We start from the raw sequence: 18945 nt of genomic DNA, 5'->3' as shown, positions 1-18945 counted from the left end.
GAATCAGTCGTCGGGCACAGGTGGTAAAGAACACTGCTGCTTCTCTTTACTTGCATATCTTGATATAGCATAGCTTGTGGAAATGGACACAATTAGCAGCTCTGCTACAGTTTCTCGTACCTGGTGCAAATTGTTTAGAATTCAGCCCAATCTTCACAAAGTTTCACTTTAGACTGCCATAATTTGATTTCACCTCACATACTACTCTCCCATTGCTAAAATATACTATATGCATTTTATGACTGGCACTTCTATAAACCCAGCAAAATTCACTTCGTTTGATATCCCAGTTATTCTTATTTACCAGGCCTACCATGCAGAGGAGCTGAAACTGAAATATGTTTTGTTGAATTGTGAATTTATTTCACTAATATGAAACCAATTAACTGACAGGTTAGAAAGCCATTCCTCCTAGATGCTGCATATGTCCTGTTTCATTTAAACAATATCAAGGCCATGAATCTGGCATACATGTTACAGATAATCCCTATTTCAGAACTTACTGAAGCAGCTAGAATTATTCCACTGTTTAAAAAAGGCTTTCCCAGATTATTATGAGGTATGCTTGAAGGTCTATGCCTAACAGAGGGACATAGCCTATATTTATACTACTGTAACAAACTGCATTTTATGCCTGGTATGCATATACTTACAAAAGAGATATACTTTGTATTATTCTTTTAATTTTACTTTATTTGTTTTACATTTTATGTGTGCATATTTCATTGTATGAAAATATGTAATAATATATCTGTTAATATGTATTTTAATCTGAAAAGAACAAATGTATTTCTCTGTGCAAGTAAGAATGGAGTAACTTTAATATCTAGACGTTAACCCCCCCCCCCCTCCAAAAAAAATTATTTCAAAATGTATACATTTCAGTACTACATGTATTGTGTACATTCATTTAAATAACATCTAACAATATGGTTATTGTTTCACAGCTACACATATTGTATTAAGCTTCTATCAGACATCAAGCCCACTGTTCATAGGCAAGTACTAGGCTAGTTGCCCTTGTGGGTCATTTTAAGCCTAGCCAATTCACCCCTTTGGTGCTTGAATTAACCCATCTTTCATGATGGTAGTTTGGCCTTACCCATCTCATGGTTGATAATTATATATTATACCTAGTGACAATAACTGGGATCATACCATAGATAATTTAATGGGACCCCATGTGTAGAATAAAGAAGCCTAAAGCAACTTCCCCTTTGGTGCTTGAATTAACCTATACCATTTGGTGTTAGATTAGCCTTACCTATCCCCATGGTCGATAATTATATATTACCTCTGTTAAGAATAACTGGGATCATAGTATGCTTTCTTTCTCAGCTAAGTTCCCATTGACTAATGTAACTCTTCAACACCATAATATCGCATCGTTAAATTAATCCCTCCACAGAGAAAATCTGAAGAAAAAAGTAACTGGGTGAATTCAGCCTGCATTTCATTTGCTCTTTTACCTTTCCTGGTACTTAGTAATACAGAATTCTAGAAAAAATATACTTCCCAATGGACTGCTTAAGAGTTTACTTGTGTCTGAAGCTTCCTCCCTCACCACAATTTTCTGCTATGATATCACAGTTTGAGGTCATGAGAATAAACAACAGATACCTTTTAACTGTACCAGTTGATGTATGAGGGAGTGGAGGGACTCTCCTTGATGGTTCAGCCTCCCCACAAGTAACAATTCAAATTTTTTCTCAGAAGTTCCAGTGCTTGAGGATGCATTTGTTGACAACACACACTGGTACATAATACAATGGCTGTATAAGCATGCACACCCCCAAAATTACCAATTTGTCCTCTGAACACTAGTAAGAGCACATCATGCAAATTAAGAACATTTGATGCACTTACTGCTAACAAGTAATATATACTTCCCCACTCCTGTATGCTTGGCTAGATTGGTTATACTCTGCTAAACTAATGCTTAAAGCGTATAGTATCAGTTGCCTTAAATACAGCACTAAAATAACACCCTGTTTACTCCTATGTATATGTAATACACATTACACAGTCACACAGTACTGGGTGTAAGAAGAAATGTGATGTTACAGTGCACAGCATTCTCACAGAAATGATTTCACTGTGCATAATTTATTTAACATTTTTTACCAGGAAAGTCTGACAGAGACAGAGCCCATTTTCAGCGGAGGCCCAGGGAGTAATGTTCCAGACATATCTTTGGAATATGGGAGGAAACCAGAGCACCCAGAAGAAACCTATATGGACAAAGGGAGGACATGCAGACTCCACATAGAAGGCACCCCAGCTGAGAATCAAACCAGAGAACCTCTTGTTCTGAATGACAAAGCAAAATGCTGCACCACTGTGCCGCCCAGTGAAACACAGTCACGAAGAACATAAACCCATCTTTCAAAAAAAAAAAATGATGGCTATCAAGTCTTACATTTTTGTGGGGATAAATTACACTTCTAAAACAAAGCAATACATGTTTGATCAAAAAGGATCCTTGAGACAGCACACCTAGAAAAAATCAAACAAAAACATCACAATGAAAACACTGATGAAAAAGCATGACTAAACAGAGCATTATTGAGTACAGTGTAAATCCCTGAATGATTGTTTAATTCAAACATTTTCTAAGGAGAGAGAGAAGAAGGAAAAATAGCCAATGTCCCCCATATCTGTGCAGTAAGCCTAAGGTGGCTGTCACTGAATGAAAATGAATAAATAAAAACACAGTTTGAATGAATTAAGGGGAAATTTTATTGGGCCATTAAGATGACAGATAAGTGCTTTCTTTCTACTGAACTGTAGACTTCTTCAGATCAATGCTCATGCCAGAGTACCAGAATTTCATAACAGCACTAATGTCAACATTCTTCTGTTTTTTTTTTTTTTTTTTAGAAATCCGAAAAAAAAAATATTCAACACTGTAATTTGAGTGTAGAAGGCAGGGCTTAACTTACCCCTTCTTGATCAAAAGTAGACTTTGACTGTAATTGATACAGACATATGGACAGCCCACAGTTTCCATCTCATAGTACAAGACAGCTGGTCTAAGCAGGTCAGGTACAGACATATAAATGTGAAAGAGATAATGGCCATTATGTATACTCTCTGAATATTTAGGTCAGTTCTCAGACCAGAAATTCTGCAGGTGATACCAGCAGTACAACTGTGATATGGTGGGTGAACAAAAGGGGATCAAGGCCAACTCTTATCTCCCTCTCCATGGATAGCAATGGATCTTTGCAAGCTAGCAGTAAGTGTGGGTATTTGCCTCCAAGCAACTTACATCTCAAACAACCATTCTCTATCAGGACACTGGAGCAAGTCATAGATGAACTGACACAAATTGCAGCTGGGCAGCAGGGTCTTCATTGTATGCCCAGTGAAATGGGAGAGGCTAATAGCAGATCTGCTTAAATCGACAGTCAGTGACAACTGTGTTTTTAACTTTATTACTCAGGAGCCTGGACAACAATGCCTTTTCTTTTTAGTGAGGCAGCACCTCCTTTATGCCTTTCCATCCATTACTCTCATTTCATGAGTTCTAGTAAAAGCAGGATGTCAAAGCCAAAGCTCATTCTAAAAGTCCTCATTTGTAAGTCAAACATTGGTCTATAAGCTACTTCAAATGAATTAAGAGGAGCAAAAAAAAACTGCTACTATAACAATAACTCTTGATTCATCTCACATTCAAAAATCCCAGGCTCAAAGTATGGGTAATTTCAGGTTAGTGAGTTGCAGGCACTTGTTTCCTGCAGAGATGGTCTGTATTTTACTAGAGGACAGAAGATTTATCATCAGAAAATTATTTTTGGGTAAGTAGTAAAGACTGTGTGTGATACTGTGAAAAGCATACAAGCCCAGATGCATTTCAATTCCTTTTGTACTGCAGCATCACCTTGAAATGATTAATCAAGTTGCATATTTCTGCTATCATAAGAAATCTCTGCTCAGTTCTCTGACAGATAATGTTTCAAAATAGTTATTAAACTATGGGCAGGATTCACGAAGGCTTGCACGGAGTCTAAGAGTACTGTAAGACTCCATGCAGCCTTCGCGATCCAGGAACAGCCCTAAAGTCCATGTAAGAGACCAGCTAAAACGTCTCTTACACGGAGTGGGCGTGGATATGCTAATCACTTCACTTGCAGTCGAAAGGCATGTAAATGAGGTAGATTAGCGATCCACGAAGCCCAAAGCAGCCCGTGTAAGAGCCGTTTTAGCTGCAGAAATGTACTCAGTTGACAACTGAATACGTTTCTGCAAAAATCACAATGGAGCCATGTCAGCTCCAAATAAAGGGTGCATATGTGTCAGGCAGCATGCCAATGGCCAAATATGTGGCCATTGGCAAGGTACCCCGATGCAAATATGAAAAATTAACTTTTTTTTTTTTCGGCGATCGCCGATGTTTAAATGCAGCGCAGCCCCGCGCAAATGGGCTGCGCTGTATAAAACATAAAAATGAAGGTTATAAACCCACAAATGTGGGTTTTATGCAATACATGGATTTACAATGCAGGGACCAGCAGACCAAAAACAACATGGCCACCGTTTAGTGGTTGCTTAGGGGGGAAGCTGAGTCTAAGACATGTAACTAAGCATTAGTAGGCAATCTGATGTAAATGAGTGTTAGGATACTGAATTCCACTGTCACATAGCAAATGAGCACATTCTGAGTAGTGTAAGAGATACATAAGGGGGAATAGAGTAGGAGATAGGTGACATCACAGGGGGGAATGGTAGAAAGAAATGCAGTTCATTGGAGGTCAGGGTTACATGACAGATGTCAGACACATATCATGGAAAGAGGAGTGCCACAAGATAAGCATGGGAAAGTCAAGAAATGGAAGGTGTACACTGTTGCTTACACCAAAGTTTCTTGCTGGGCATGCATGCACACGTGTGTGCACCCTAAGGCGCGAGTAGGGCAGTGTGTGCGCGTGTAAGGCAGACTGAGCATGTGGGAGCATGTTGGCAGACTTCTAAGACTGTTTGCGCTGGTGTGCGTGCGTTTTAACCCGAATAAGCAGATTCTGAACCGTGTAAGCATGTGTGCCCGCGTGTAAAGCCACTGTGAGCGTGTTTTTGCTGGTATGCGCGTTGCTCCCCCCTGAGAAAACAGAAAGGAAAAAGGAAGCAACAGAATTAGTAGGAAGCTAGCAGGGAATACTGCTGGAGCTAGCAGGTGAAAACAATTAGAAGCAGGCAATTACACAGGCAGAATAGTAGCTCAGCCAAGCACTTAAAACTCTGCAAACAGCAGTGCAAGATGTTTCTCTCAAGAGACACTGCAAGACAGGAGTAAGCTATTAGAAGTGAAAACTGAAAAAGCTGAACTCAGAGCAGAAATGCTAGGGGCTGCCATAGCTGTTATAAGGAGACATAGGCGACTTGCTGAGGGTGGTGACAATGCAGATGGTGCCAGACAACCCACAGTGATGAGACGGAGAAGAGTGTACAGGCCCAGGGTCACCTACCACGGGTTACATGAGCTGGAGATAGTAGAGTGCTATAGAGTGGACAGAGACCTCCTGCAGCAAATTATCGAGCTGTGCAGGCCACGCCTCACACATAGAACCAACAGAGGGGAACCCATCCCAGTGGAAACCAAGGTATGTGTTGGCCTAAGAATACTAGCAACAGGTACCTTCCAGAGACCAGCTGGTGATATGATGGGGATATCACAGGCATCAGCCTCCAGGGTACTGCACCAGTTCCTGGATGCCATGTCAGCACATGTCGGTGATCATGTATATTTCCCCAATGCCTGTGAGGTATTGGCCAGCAATATGCGTCTCTTCCAGCAAATAGTGGAATACCCTGAGGTAGTGGGTGCAATAGACTGCACGCACATACGCATCAAAGCACCAGCCGGTGAGCGGGGTAGGGCCTACATTAACCGCAAGGGCTTCCCCTCCATCAACTGCCAGGTCATGTGTGATGCACAGGGCATAATAATGAATGTGTGTGCTGGCTGCCCTGGGAGCTACCATGATTCCCATATCTGGCATTTGACGCAGCTGTACCAGACATTTGCCAATGGGGACATCCCACATGGACACCTAGCGGGGGATGCAGGTTATGCACTGGAGCCGTGGCTGATGACACCCATCAGAAATGCACACACACCTGAACAGGAATGCCATAATGAGGCACACGCACAAACACGTAATGTAATAGATCGTGTGTTTGGGCTGCTCAAGTCACGGTTCCGGTGTCTGGACACATCTGGTGGAGCCTTGCAGTACTCACCAACTACATGTACCCAAATTGTCATGGTATGTGCTATGCTACATAATATGATCTTGCGAAAACAGCTGCAGCAGGACCAGCATAGGGCTGGGCCAAACAGCCCCCCCATTGCCAAGGCCATCACAGGCAGAGCGTGACTCGGAGGAGGAACAACCTGAGCCTGCCCCAGTAGGCAGAAGGAGGCATGCCCAGTATGCCCTGGCCTTGGCAAAGAGGCAACGCATAGCACATACACTGGCTCAGTAGGAACCCTGGGAATGATACCCCTCTCTGACTCACTCATATAATAACAGGGATGCCTAAAATGACATAACCTGCTCTCAAACATGTACAGGGAGTGTAGTATGTGCATCCGACAGAGGCAGCCCTGCAGCACCACCTGAGGCATGAATGCCATGTGTTAAGCAATGTAACACCATGTAGTATATGCACACTTGAGGACCCTGACTAACATCCTACCCTCACCAAGCATGATGCCACAATATGACGATGAGATGATCAATTGCAATAATTGGCTGAAGTATTGCAGTTAGTCAAAGGGGATCCAATATGTGCCAGCCTGGGATGACATGTTGAACATGACATGATGCTCCACCTGCTAGGGCTGGAATGCACCTATCAGTGCAGGCCATATGGATACTGGCAAAGGCTGTTGTTACCCACAGCGTGCCCTGAATAGGTAAGGCTCAAAACACAAACCCACCTCCATAGGTATCACAAGGGATAAGAACCTAGATGTAATGTTACCCAATGCCAGAAGTCTAAACAGCAAGATGCATGCAGTCTAAACTCACCCAGTATGGAGAATGTTGATATCTGTGCTGTAACAGAAAACTGGGTCAAGGCTCACAACAGCACCCTAACACTACCAGGTTACACCTCATACTGTGCTGTACAGCCTCAAAACATGGAACAAGCTACAAAAGGAGGGTGACTAGCAATAATTGTCAAGGATAACCACACCCCCATGTTGGTACCACAACAAGAAGCAGCATGGACTAGCCATGGTCAAGTAACAGTGGCTAAAACTGCCTCCCAATTTATAGCCTGCTACAGACTACCTTCCCAACACCAGGAACTGCACCTGGCCTATGTTGGAATACATGAATATAGCAAGTCCTCCAAACCACATTATATTGGGTGACTGAAAATACCCAGACATAGACTGGGAGCATTATACTAGCTCCAACACTGTAGGACAAAAGTTCCTAGAATCCATAAACCAAAATGCCCAGGAACAACGTATTACTCCCACAAGAGGGGTAAGCATACTGGATGTGATAATCAGCAACATGTGTACTGGATGGCAAGATGAGAAGTGTATCCCTCACTGGTAAGACCAGACCATAGAGTAATCACACTGGATATACACATCCTGACCACAGTCCCTGGCCAGAAAACCACAGTGAAAAACACGTGTAAAGCAAAAGTTGCACTCCTCCAAACTGATGTGGAATCCATTAAAGGTCCTGTGCAGGTGCAAAATATGGGCCACACCTCAGAACCTGTTATACAGGCATTCCATGAACACTGCCAGGAATGCTTGGATTATGCAATCCTAAATTAAAACAAGACACAATGCCATACACGCAGGCATCTGGCATGGTGGACTCCAGCCATTACCAAACCATGCAAGAGAATGAGGAAGCTACTACATGATAGAGCAAACATAAAAAGGGAAGTAATCACTGATCAGTAGTATGGCAATAAAATATGCCCACACATACAGTCCACTAAGGCCAGCTACAACAAGTTGAATCTGTGAATCTTGAGGCAATGTTACACCTGCCCCAAGTACATAGACAACCCTCAACTCCCCCCCAAGAAATACAAATATATGTGAGAGATGAAACCATTTATCCAAACTGGAGGCTGAGCTCCCTCAACTCAGTACTGTCAAAACTAGTCAGGAGGAGAAGGTAACCACACACACCACAAACCCAGTCCCACATAGACCTATCACAACTGCAAACCAAAGACATAAACACAGAAAAACATTCCCGGAGGCCCGAATTATAAACACACCACACCAACAGAGGCCTCCAAAGCAGACACCCAAGCAACCACAACCTCCAAACATAGCACATGCAATACATAGTACACAAAGCTGGTGTGCCAAACAGTCACAGGCCAGAAGGAGAAACAACATGCCTGATACAGTTGTAATAGGTGACTCCATAGTGAGACACGCTGCTGTCCCGCTCACCAGACTGAACAAGGGAAAGGGTACAGTAAGCTGCCTGTAGGCTGCTACAATATGCCACATAACACAAGTATGCAGGTCACCCCAAAGCAAGTAGAAATATGATGCAGTCATAGTCCATGCTGGTGTGAATGACCTGAGATGTACCTCCCCGGACTACATGAAAAGAGACATAGATGAGGTCTCCGATTATGTAGTCCAGGCCGGTATGACACTGACCGTTTGCAGCATCCTACCCTCACCAAGAATGATGCCACAGTACAAACACAGAATGATCAGCTTTAACAAGTGGCACAATTACTGGTGTCATTCCAAGGGGATCCAATGTCTGTCTGCTTGGGATGTCATGCTTGACAAGCCACACTGCTGTTCCAGGGATGGCTTGCACCTGTTACCCCTGGGCATCTGGATATTGGATAAGGCTTTTGCCACCTCCATAGAACCTTTCGTAGGCAAGGCTGAAAAGACTAACCCACCACCCTAGAAAACATAAGTGGAAAGAAACATAAGGGTAATGCTGACCAATGCCAGACGTGTAAACCTCAATATGCATGCTCCCGAGGCCCTCCCCAGTATGGAGAACATCGATGTCTGTGCAGTGACAGAAACCTGCTTCAAGCCTCCTGACAGCACTCCAGCACTACCAGGTTATACCACATATCATGTGTTATGGCCCCAAAACCTGGACCAAAACATAAAAGGAGGGTGAGTATCCATATTCAGCACAGACACCCATACGTCCAGGTAACTGACAATGCACAAAGCATTGGAGTCCACCCATGTGCAACTAACCGTAGGCAAGACTGCTGTACAGTCTGTAGCATGCTACAGACTACACTCTCACACACAGGAACCCCACCCAGCTGTCCTGAAGACACTGGACAGTATGAATGTCCCACCAAATACCAAACAAGGTACTCACAAATTACCACATAGGTGGTAAACCATTATGTATGGAAGGAGTAATCAGGGACCTAGGGACACAAGTGGACAGTAACCTGTTATGTGACACTCACATTGCCAGTGTGGCTAGGAAGACTGTCTATATTGGACACCGTATCATGAAAGGATTCACATCTGCATCAACAGAGGTCATTGTGCCCCTATACTGTTCTCTTATCAGACCCATAATCTAGTACAATGCCTCATTTGGGATGTACCTTACCTGACACCTGCAGCAGTTAGAAAGACCTCAAAGGTACCTCACCAAGAGGATAAAGGGTCTCAAATATATGTCACATGCTGCCTGGCTGTAGACACCCCAGCTGAATGCAGTCACATACTGCCTACACAGAGGTGTTGTATGCCTGTTGTACAAGGCCATGTCCAACACAGGAGTAATGGACATGCTCCACCCCAGAAAACTCAAAGCCATCGGAGCTGTGAGAGTGAGAGATGTCAACCTCAACACATAATGAAATAGGATGTGCTGGAGGGACAGATACATAACCCAGAGGCTCCCCACACCCTGGAACAGAATCCCACTCCATGTTAGGCAGAGCCCCTCACTGACACTCTTCAACAGGAATCTTGCCAAGTGGATGGATGATCGTAGATGTACACTGGGGGTCTACACTGTGTCATGTCCAGACAGAGGCACAGTAAAGTAAATCATAAATGGCCATAATATTCACATAGCAAGGGGTGGCGAAAGCCACACATACTCTGGCTAGGCTTATAAATGCCCTAGGGTGGATAGCCTAGTATGAAACTATGAACCTATGAAGATACAAATTGTACAGGACACTAAGGATAATCACAAGGCTTTCTCAACTGATGGTAGGAACCGTGTTGGGAATTCACAGATATGCTCTGAATCACACAAATATTACAAACAACATACCAAACACACACACATATTGCCAACATACAACCTGACAGGTGCAGTGCAAACCCCCCCCCCCCAGAATGCAAAATATCTATCCCAGCAGACTGCTGGCCCCCTGACATTGCAGATACTGAGGTAACAGCCAGCATCTACAAAGCAAAACACACAGCAGCAATGGTATGAGATGGTGTCCTGGGCTGAGTCCAACATGGACTCCAAGAAGAATGGAATGCCAAATCACACTACTGCTCAATGTCAGCCTTACCACAGGATATGTACCCAAAGAGCAGTGTACAACAACAGTAGTCCTTCTCAACAAAGGTGTTGCCTGAATGGATACTGCAAACTACCACCCCAGAATCCTGAGAAGCTTGGTCTGCACAGCTATGGAAAGGATCAGCATGTACCGCAGACATAAAGATATTGGGGACCTACTGACACCGGACCCTACCCAGTGTGGCTTTCTTAAGTGCAGATCCTGCCCCTTAAACACGTTTGACTCATTTGAAACAGTCATTAAGATCATTGATGAGGGCAATGTGGTCCACACAGCGTAGCTGGACCTTGCAAAGGCTTCCATACAATACCCTACATGTTCATTATAGATATGCTCACCAGCTTAAATATAAACCCCTATGTCAGTAGAGGGGTTGCAAACCAGACCAAGGACAGAACTGACATGGTCAGGCATGCTGCATCCATGTCAGACTACAAAGCAGATATGAGTGGCATCCCACAAGGCTTGGTCCTGGGACCCCCCCGTTCCGTATATATGTCCCATAGGTACAGGCCAACATGGAAGGACTGTGTCTGAACATGTTTGCAGAGGACTACAAACTGCCCACCATATCTGACCCTCCAGCTGACACAAGCATCCCACAAATGGGCCACATAGAAACAGACAACTGGTGCCATAGCCATGTCAGCAAGCTAATTGCAGAAAAATGTATAGTCAACCCCCGTGGATATACAGTAAGTGCCCACCAATTACCACATAGGTGTTAACCCATTACGTACTTAACATGTAATGAGAGACCTGGGGACACAAGGTGATAGATATCCTGCATTGGACAAACATGTGGCTGTAGTGTTTACAGAAACATACCATATACCCACCTAATCATGAAGGTTGTCAGATCTAGATAAGGGGAGGTCATTGTGGCTCTGCAGTCATCCTTCATCAGCGTTACAATTGACTACAATAGCCCCTGTGGGATGTACCTCAGCAGACACCTCCATCAACTGTAAAGTCCCCAAAAGTACCTCACCAGGAGTATCAAAGAGCTTGAACAGATGCCATGTGTTGCCTGATTAAACAAACTGCAGCTCCACACACTGACATACTGCCCACCCATAGGTAAGCTGTGCCTGATGTATAAAGCCATGTCCAAGCTGGAATCAATGAACATGCTGCACCTTGTACAATCTGAATGGCAGTGAGCTATGCACATGAGAGACCTGAACCCCAGCACTGACATACATAGGACAAGCTGTACTGCATGATCCATAACACAGAAGCCACCCCCACTCATGAGTAAACTCCCAGTACAGGTTATCCATAGAGTCACTCATCGATTCTCCTCAAGAGGAATCTTGATGAGTGGATGGGAGATGGTAGGTTTACCCTGGGTATCACTGTTATGTCACAGGTAGACGGAGGCACAGTAAACTAACCATGACATATGTCATGGCAAACTCCACTTACAATGTGTGTCGAAGGACAAACACACTCTCCGACTAGCATTAGAAATGGTCTAGGGCACATCGCTAGTGTTTGCCAATGTACACCTATGTTGTGGAATACACTACCAATGTTGGACAAGCCTGGTTTAAGTAGTTCATATCTGAACATAATGCAACATGGTCAGATGTGCACAACTGGTCCCTAACCAGGCTGTTGTGCTCACTATGGAAATGTAAAGCAGTGATAGGACTAAAGCCCAGGATACTGTCCACCACAGTGAAAGTACTGAACCAGTACACTATACGGTACTACAGTGTTAGGTCAGTATGAAAGGATGTTGACAACTGTATGCAAAGTATTCCATGCAAATCCTGCAGGCACAGTATAATCCCTGTTGTGTTCAGACACAAAGCAGTTGGACAGTAACTACACAACATGACACACAACACACAACCATAAATGGGAGATATTGTTGAAGTTCACACTCATCCACAAATGTGGTGGGCTGCAGAGTTCAACATATGGAAAGCTTACACTGGGCATGCTCGCACACTTTGATAAATGAGACATATGTCAGACAACATGCCATGGGAAGGCTGAACTGGGCATGCTCACACACCTAGGCCAAATCTCAGTTTAGCAGTTGGCCACACATATCTGGTATTTGTACGTGTTATTCCAGGAACCAACCACATTACAGCAATCTGCCCAGTGCACACAGTTAAACGACTACAGAGACATACGTGATATAGTGGATCCCTCCCATATTCAAACATCTTCCACAGATACACAAGTTGTTCATACAAACAGGGAATGCTATGGCAATAAAGACCTGCAAACAGTCTATCAGCAACAAATAATGTGCATCTGACAATTAAACATATGGGTGTAGAGGTCAACACTAGGCTGTTTGCCCTAGGGAATGACAGCTTAGCCAGAGTGTGCTTGGCGTCTGCCTCCCAGTACAGTAGGCTACTGTGCCACTGTAAAGTAGGTCACATAAGGCACCGTGTGAGGCTAGTGTGCTGTGCCTCTGTCAAGCAGGGACACAGTGGAGATCCCAGGGTTTGAATTTGCTAAGCCACATCCATGTTGTTGGTGTGTGCTGGAAGAGGGTTGCTGAGGACCTCTAACAGTAAGTGGGCGTCAATAACAGACTGAGGGGAGCCTTATCTGCATTGTCTGGACAATTTCACTGTCAACACTGTGTTGTGATGATTATGAGGGATTGAAGTGTCGTGCCGGTACTGTTCAGAGATGTCCTCCCTCTGTGGGCTACTGCTCTGCAATGTATTAGCTCACTCTGTCTGTTGGACAGCTCATATATGGCTGGTGTATACCTGACAGGTGTCCTGTTGTGGAGCAGTCATGGGTATATTTGGGATCGCATGATCAATGCAAACCTTCCACATGCTCATAGAATGCAATTGTCAAGGATTATGCAGAGTGGCCTGTATACTCCCCCAGCATGGGTCCTGTGAAGTCTTCCACCCCAGTCTTCACAAGTGTAAAGTCTGCTTTTGATAAATACAGTTTGTTTGCAGTGACAACCTTGCCTGGGGGTGGGGATGGGATATGGATGTCCAGGGAAATGTGGGTATGGTCAGATATCAACAATGGTGGTCTACCTCTGGTGTGGAACAGTGAGTACCCATGTTGCAGATGGTCAGGTGCAATATGTATTCCCCCTTGTGACTGTGATGAGTGGTTCTGCCATAGCACATGGACTCACAAATTGTAGTGGCTGTAGGGTAATGTTGTAGAGGCCTGAGTAGTTCCCACACACAATATGCCTGTACCTGACATTAACAACTGGAATGGTGTATGTGAACACCTGCATATCTTGGCACTGTTCCCAGGGAAGCAAAGTGTGTGTCCTGGATGTGGGAGGGGTGGTCTGGACTGGTTGTGTTGTGTGTTACAGGTCCTGTGGACACGAAGCATGGTATAGAACATAACCTGCCAGTGTGATGTGCATATCTGACCCTGAAGTAGGTGGCTGCAAATGCATATATATGCTATCCCCCACCTGACAGTTAGTACTAGATGTACATACCTCTGTAGAAATAATGATGTCAGCACCCTATAAATACTGCAGGTGCAAAACAGACGGCCAGTAATTCAGATAGTGCGCTCTGCTAATGCGTCTCCCTCAAGTGTCATAATATAGTTAGGTAGGGGTTTGAATCCTGCAAATGCTCAGTGTGTGTGTGGGTGAGTGGGGTTGGTGTGTGTGCAAGTCTGTGTGAGGGAAATGTCCCTTTTGGCAACTGGGAAAACACACTACAGGATGCACATTCACCTTTCTAAACACTGATGATGTCAGCACCCTATAAGTACAGAAGAAGAAGGGAACCCTCCTAGTAATGCAAATAGCGTGCTCTACTAATGTGTCCGTCTTGAGTGTCATAACATAGTTAGGTAAGGGTTTGAATCCTGCAAATGCTCAGTGTGTGTGGAGGGGGGTTAGTGTGTGTGCAAGTCTGTATGAAAAAAATGTCCCTTTTGGCAACTAGGAGAACACACTACAGGATGCACATTCCCCTTTCTAAACACTGATGATGTCAGCACCCTATAAGTACAGCAGGAGAAGGGAAGCCTCCCAGTAATGCAAATAGCGTGCTCTGCTAATGCGTCCATCTCGAGTGTCATAACATAGTTAGGTAGGGGTTTGAATCCTGCAAATGCTCAGTGTGTGTGGAGGGGGGTTAGTGTGTGTGCAAGTCTGTATGAAAGAAATGTCCCTTTTGGCAACTAGGAGAACACACTACAGGATGCACATTCCCCTTTCTAAACACTGATGATGTCAGCACCCTATAAATACAGCAGGAGAAGGGAATCCTCCCAGTAATGCGAATAGCACACTCTGCTAATGCGTCCGTCTTGAGTGTCATAACATAGTTAGGTAGAAGTTTGAATCCTGCAAATGGCAAGTGTGTCTGGGGGGATGAAAGTAAGGTGTGTGCAATTACATGCGTGAGAGAACTTGACACTTTTGCCAACCAGCTGTACACAGAGATGATGTCAGCACCCTACAAGTACAGCGGAAGAGGGCAAATCTCCCAGTAATGCAAATAGCACGCTCTGCTACTGCGTCTCTCACTACTGTCATAGCACAGTTAGTTATGGCTTTGAATTCCACACATGCCACGTGTGTTTTTGTCACACAGAATGCCCATGTGTGTGGGTTGTTGTTCACAATAATGCATGACATCGATTAAACCAGTAATGGCAATGGACATAGATGATGTATGTGTGTACCAAATACACATATGTACCTGTGACCTTCAATAGTTACAATGTCTGACGCCTGCCACATGTGAATACATGGTATTTGCACTGGATAACATTATGACTGTGGTCTTCTGTGCGGGAGCTGCATGTGGTATGTGTATATACAGTGTGAGATGTAGATGGTATCATCCTAGCAGCGAGAGATACACATCTGGTCTGGGGCATATAGTCTACATGTTGTTGATGAACAGGTGCTGCATGTTTTCAGCTGTTGTGGGAGTGGTAACAAGTTGTTCCACAGCAATGCAGTGATTACATGCTAGGAACCTTTCAGCTAGGGTGTTGTAGCTACAGTAATTCATCAGCATTCAGTAATACGTCAGCATTCCTGGTGAGGGTATGATGCCAACCAAGGTCAGGGTCATACCAGCCTGTGCCACATGCTCAGAGAGCCCTTCCACGTTCCCTATCATGTAGTCCAGGGAGGTACATCACAGGTCAGTCATAGTGGCATGGACAATGACTGAGTCATATGTGTCCATGCCTCTGACTGACCTGTATGCTTGTGTTATGTGGTGGACCATGGTGCCCCATGGGCATATCACTGTGACCTTCACCTTGTCCAGCCTGGTGAGCGTGACCTCACTGGACCGGACAATAAAGGTACCTAACACAACTGTAGCAGGTGTGTTGTCTAGCCGTACAGGCTGTGACTGTTTGGCACACAGGATTTGTGTGCTATGTGTTATGCGTGCTGTGTTCTGGCATAATGTTTGCCTGTGTGCCAGCTGCAGAGGTGTCTGCCACTCAGGCAGGATGTTATTCTTAGGCTCCATGAATAGCCCAGTGTGTTCACGTGTTTGTATTGCTGTCAGTGTAGGTCTACATCAGACTGGTATTGTAGTCACTGTAGTATTTCATGCCACCTGACAGGTTATGCCAGTACTGGGTTCAGAGTGCTTAGTCCCCAGTTTGGCTATGTGGTTGCATCTCATACATGTGTTGTACATCCATGTATAGGGGAGAGGGTTGACTGTGTACATGTGGCAGCTGTGACTTTGCCACATGACCCACATATTCCACAACTGTACCATAGAGGTGACTGACAAGTGACCTTTGCACATGCTACCATAGTATTGTGATTGCCATGGAGATTAACAGCACATAAGGCCAATGGGGAACAAGGTACATAGGTTCATAGGTTCATACTAGGCTATCTGCCCTAGGGCATTTATAAACCTAGCCAGAATGTGTTTGGCTTTCGCCACCCATTGTAAATTTATCTTGCTATGCCCTTTTTCGAGGTTAGTATACTGTGCCTCTGTCTAACAGTGACACAGAAGTGATACCCGGGGTAAACCTACGATGTCCCATCCACTCATCAAGATTCCTCTTGAAGAGAGTCAATGAGGGACTCTGCCTAACCTGGACTGGGATTTTATTCCAGAGTGAAGGGAGCCTCTGGGTTATGAATCTGTCCCTCCAGCATGTCCTATTTATTTCAGTGCTGAGGTTCAAGTCTCTCAAGCACGTAGCTCAATGGGATTTGGATATTCTGAGGTGCAGCATGCCCATTAATTCCGGGTTGGACATGGCTTTATACGTCAGGCACAGATCGCCTCTGAACAGGCAGTATGCCACTGAGTAGAGCTGGAGTTTCTTTAACCGGTCATCATATGGCATCTGTTTGAGCCCTTTGATCCTCTTGGTGAGGTACTTTTGGGGTCTTTCCAGTTGCTGCAGGTGTCTGGTAAGGTACATCCCAACAGGGGCATTGTACTCAATTATGGGCCTGATGAGGGATGAGTAAAGAGGCACGATGTCCTCCCCTGATCTAGATGTGAATCCATTCATGATGAGGTGGGCTATATAAAATGTTTTTCTAACCACTTTGGCCACGTGGTTGTCAAATGAGAGATTGCTATCAACTTGGGTCCCCAGGTCCCTAATTACTTCTTCTGTACTTAATGGATTACCACCTATGTGGTACTTTGTGGGCACATTGTTTTTTCCAAAGGGGATGACTATACACTTTTTGGCATTCAGCTTGAGGCCATGGCTCTGGCACAAGTTGTCTGTTTCTATGAGGCCCTTTTGGAGGATGCTTGTGTCGGCTGGAGAGTTGATTATGGTGGCCAGTTTGCAGTCATCTGCGAATTTGGTCAGCCACAGTCCTTCCGTGTTGGCCTGTACCTCCGAGAAATATATACCGAACAAGAGAGGTCCCAGGACTGAGCCTTGTGGGACACCACTTGTAACTGGTTTGGAGTCTGACATGGCTCCAGCAATTCTAACCATGTGGGTTCTGTCCTTGAGCCAGTTTGCAATCCATCTAGTGACATAGGGGTTTATATTTAAGCTGGTGAGCTTCTCCAGAATGCCCGAGTGGGGTATTGTATTGAAGGCTTTTGCGAGGTCCAGGTAGGCTGTGTGGACCACCTTCCCCTCGTCAATGGCCTTGGTGACTGTTTCAAAGAAATCAACCAGGTTTAAGAGGCAGGATCTACCCTTAACAAAGCCAAACTGGGTATGATCCAGTGTCTGTAGGTCCCCAATATCTTTATTTATGAGGTCCATGATGATCCTTTCCATAGCTTTGCAGACCAAGCTAGTCAGGCTTATGGGGCGATAGTATCCAGGATCCGTTGATGCACCACCTTTATGGAGAGGGACCACTGTTGCTGTACGCCACTCTTTGGCCACATATCCTGTAGTAAGGCTGGGATTGAACAGTAGATTTATGTTTGGGTGTAGCTCTTCTTGGAGTTCATGTAGGACACAGCCCGGGACACTGTCTGGTCCCATTGATGCTGTGTTTTCTGCTTTGGAGAGGGCGGCTCTTACCTGAGCATCTGAGATGTCAGGGGGGCAGCACTGTGCTGGGATAAATATTTGCCCTTTCGGTGTGGAGGGGGGAGAGATGTTTGCGCTGAACCTGTCAGCTAGGATGTTGGCAATGTCTGTGGGTTTGGTGTTTCTTTTGACATTTTGGACTACCTCTGAGCATATCTGGGAATTACCACCCAGGTTCCTAACATAACTAAAGAAAGCCTTGTGATTATCCTTAGTGTCCTGTGCAATTTTCTCTCGAAGCTGGCCTTAGACAATTTTATGAGTGCCCGTAGTTTTTGCTAATGCTGATCAGTGATGCCTTCCCTTTTTGGGATTTTGCTGTATCATTTAGTAGCTTACTCCTTCTATTGTATAGTTTGTTTATGGCTGGGGTCCACCAGACAGGACGTCTGCCTTTGGAGGATTGGGTCTTGGTTTTATTTGGGATCGCATGATCCATGCATTCCTGAAGGTGTCCATAGAATGCGTTTATAGAGGAATCTGCGGTCTGGGCCGTATTTTCCACAGGCCCGGGGGCTTTGAAGGTTTCCACCTCGGTTTTGAGGAGTGTGAATTTGCTTTAGAGAAGTTGTTCACTGTGGTTTTCTGGGCAGGGGGTGGGGTCGGGATGTGAATATCCAGTGAGATTAGTTTATGGTCTGATCTTACCAGTGAGGGATACACTTCTGGTCTGGAGCATAGAGTCCCCATGTTGGTGATGATCAGGTCCAGTATGTTTTCCCCTCTTGTGGGAGTGGTAACAAGTTGTTCCATAGCATTTGAGTTCATAAATTCTAGCAATCTTTGGGCTAGGGTGTTGGAGCTAGAGTCATGCTCCCAGTCTATGTTTGGGTAGTTGAAGTCGCCCAATATAATGGTGTTTGGAGAGACCTTCATATTTTCCGCTGTTCTCAGGAAGGCCGA

Source organism: Protopterus annectens, chromosome 11.part0 (assembly GCF_019279795.1).
Source record: "Protopterus annectens isolate FY-2018-M chromosome 11.part0, PAN1.0, whole genome shotgun sequence".
Classification (NCBI taxonomy): Eukaryota; Metazoa; Chordata; order Ceratodontiformes; family Protopteridae; genus Protopterus; species Protopterus annectens.
The sequence above is the reverse complement of the archived record's forward strand: the minus strand, read 5'-3'. Positions refer to the sequence as shown.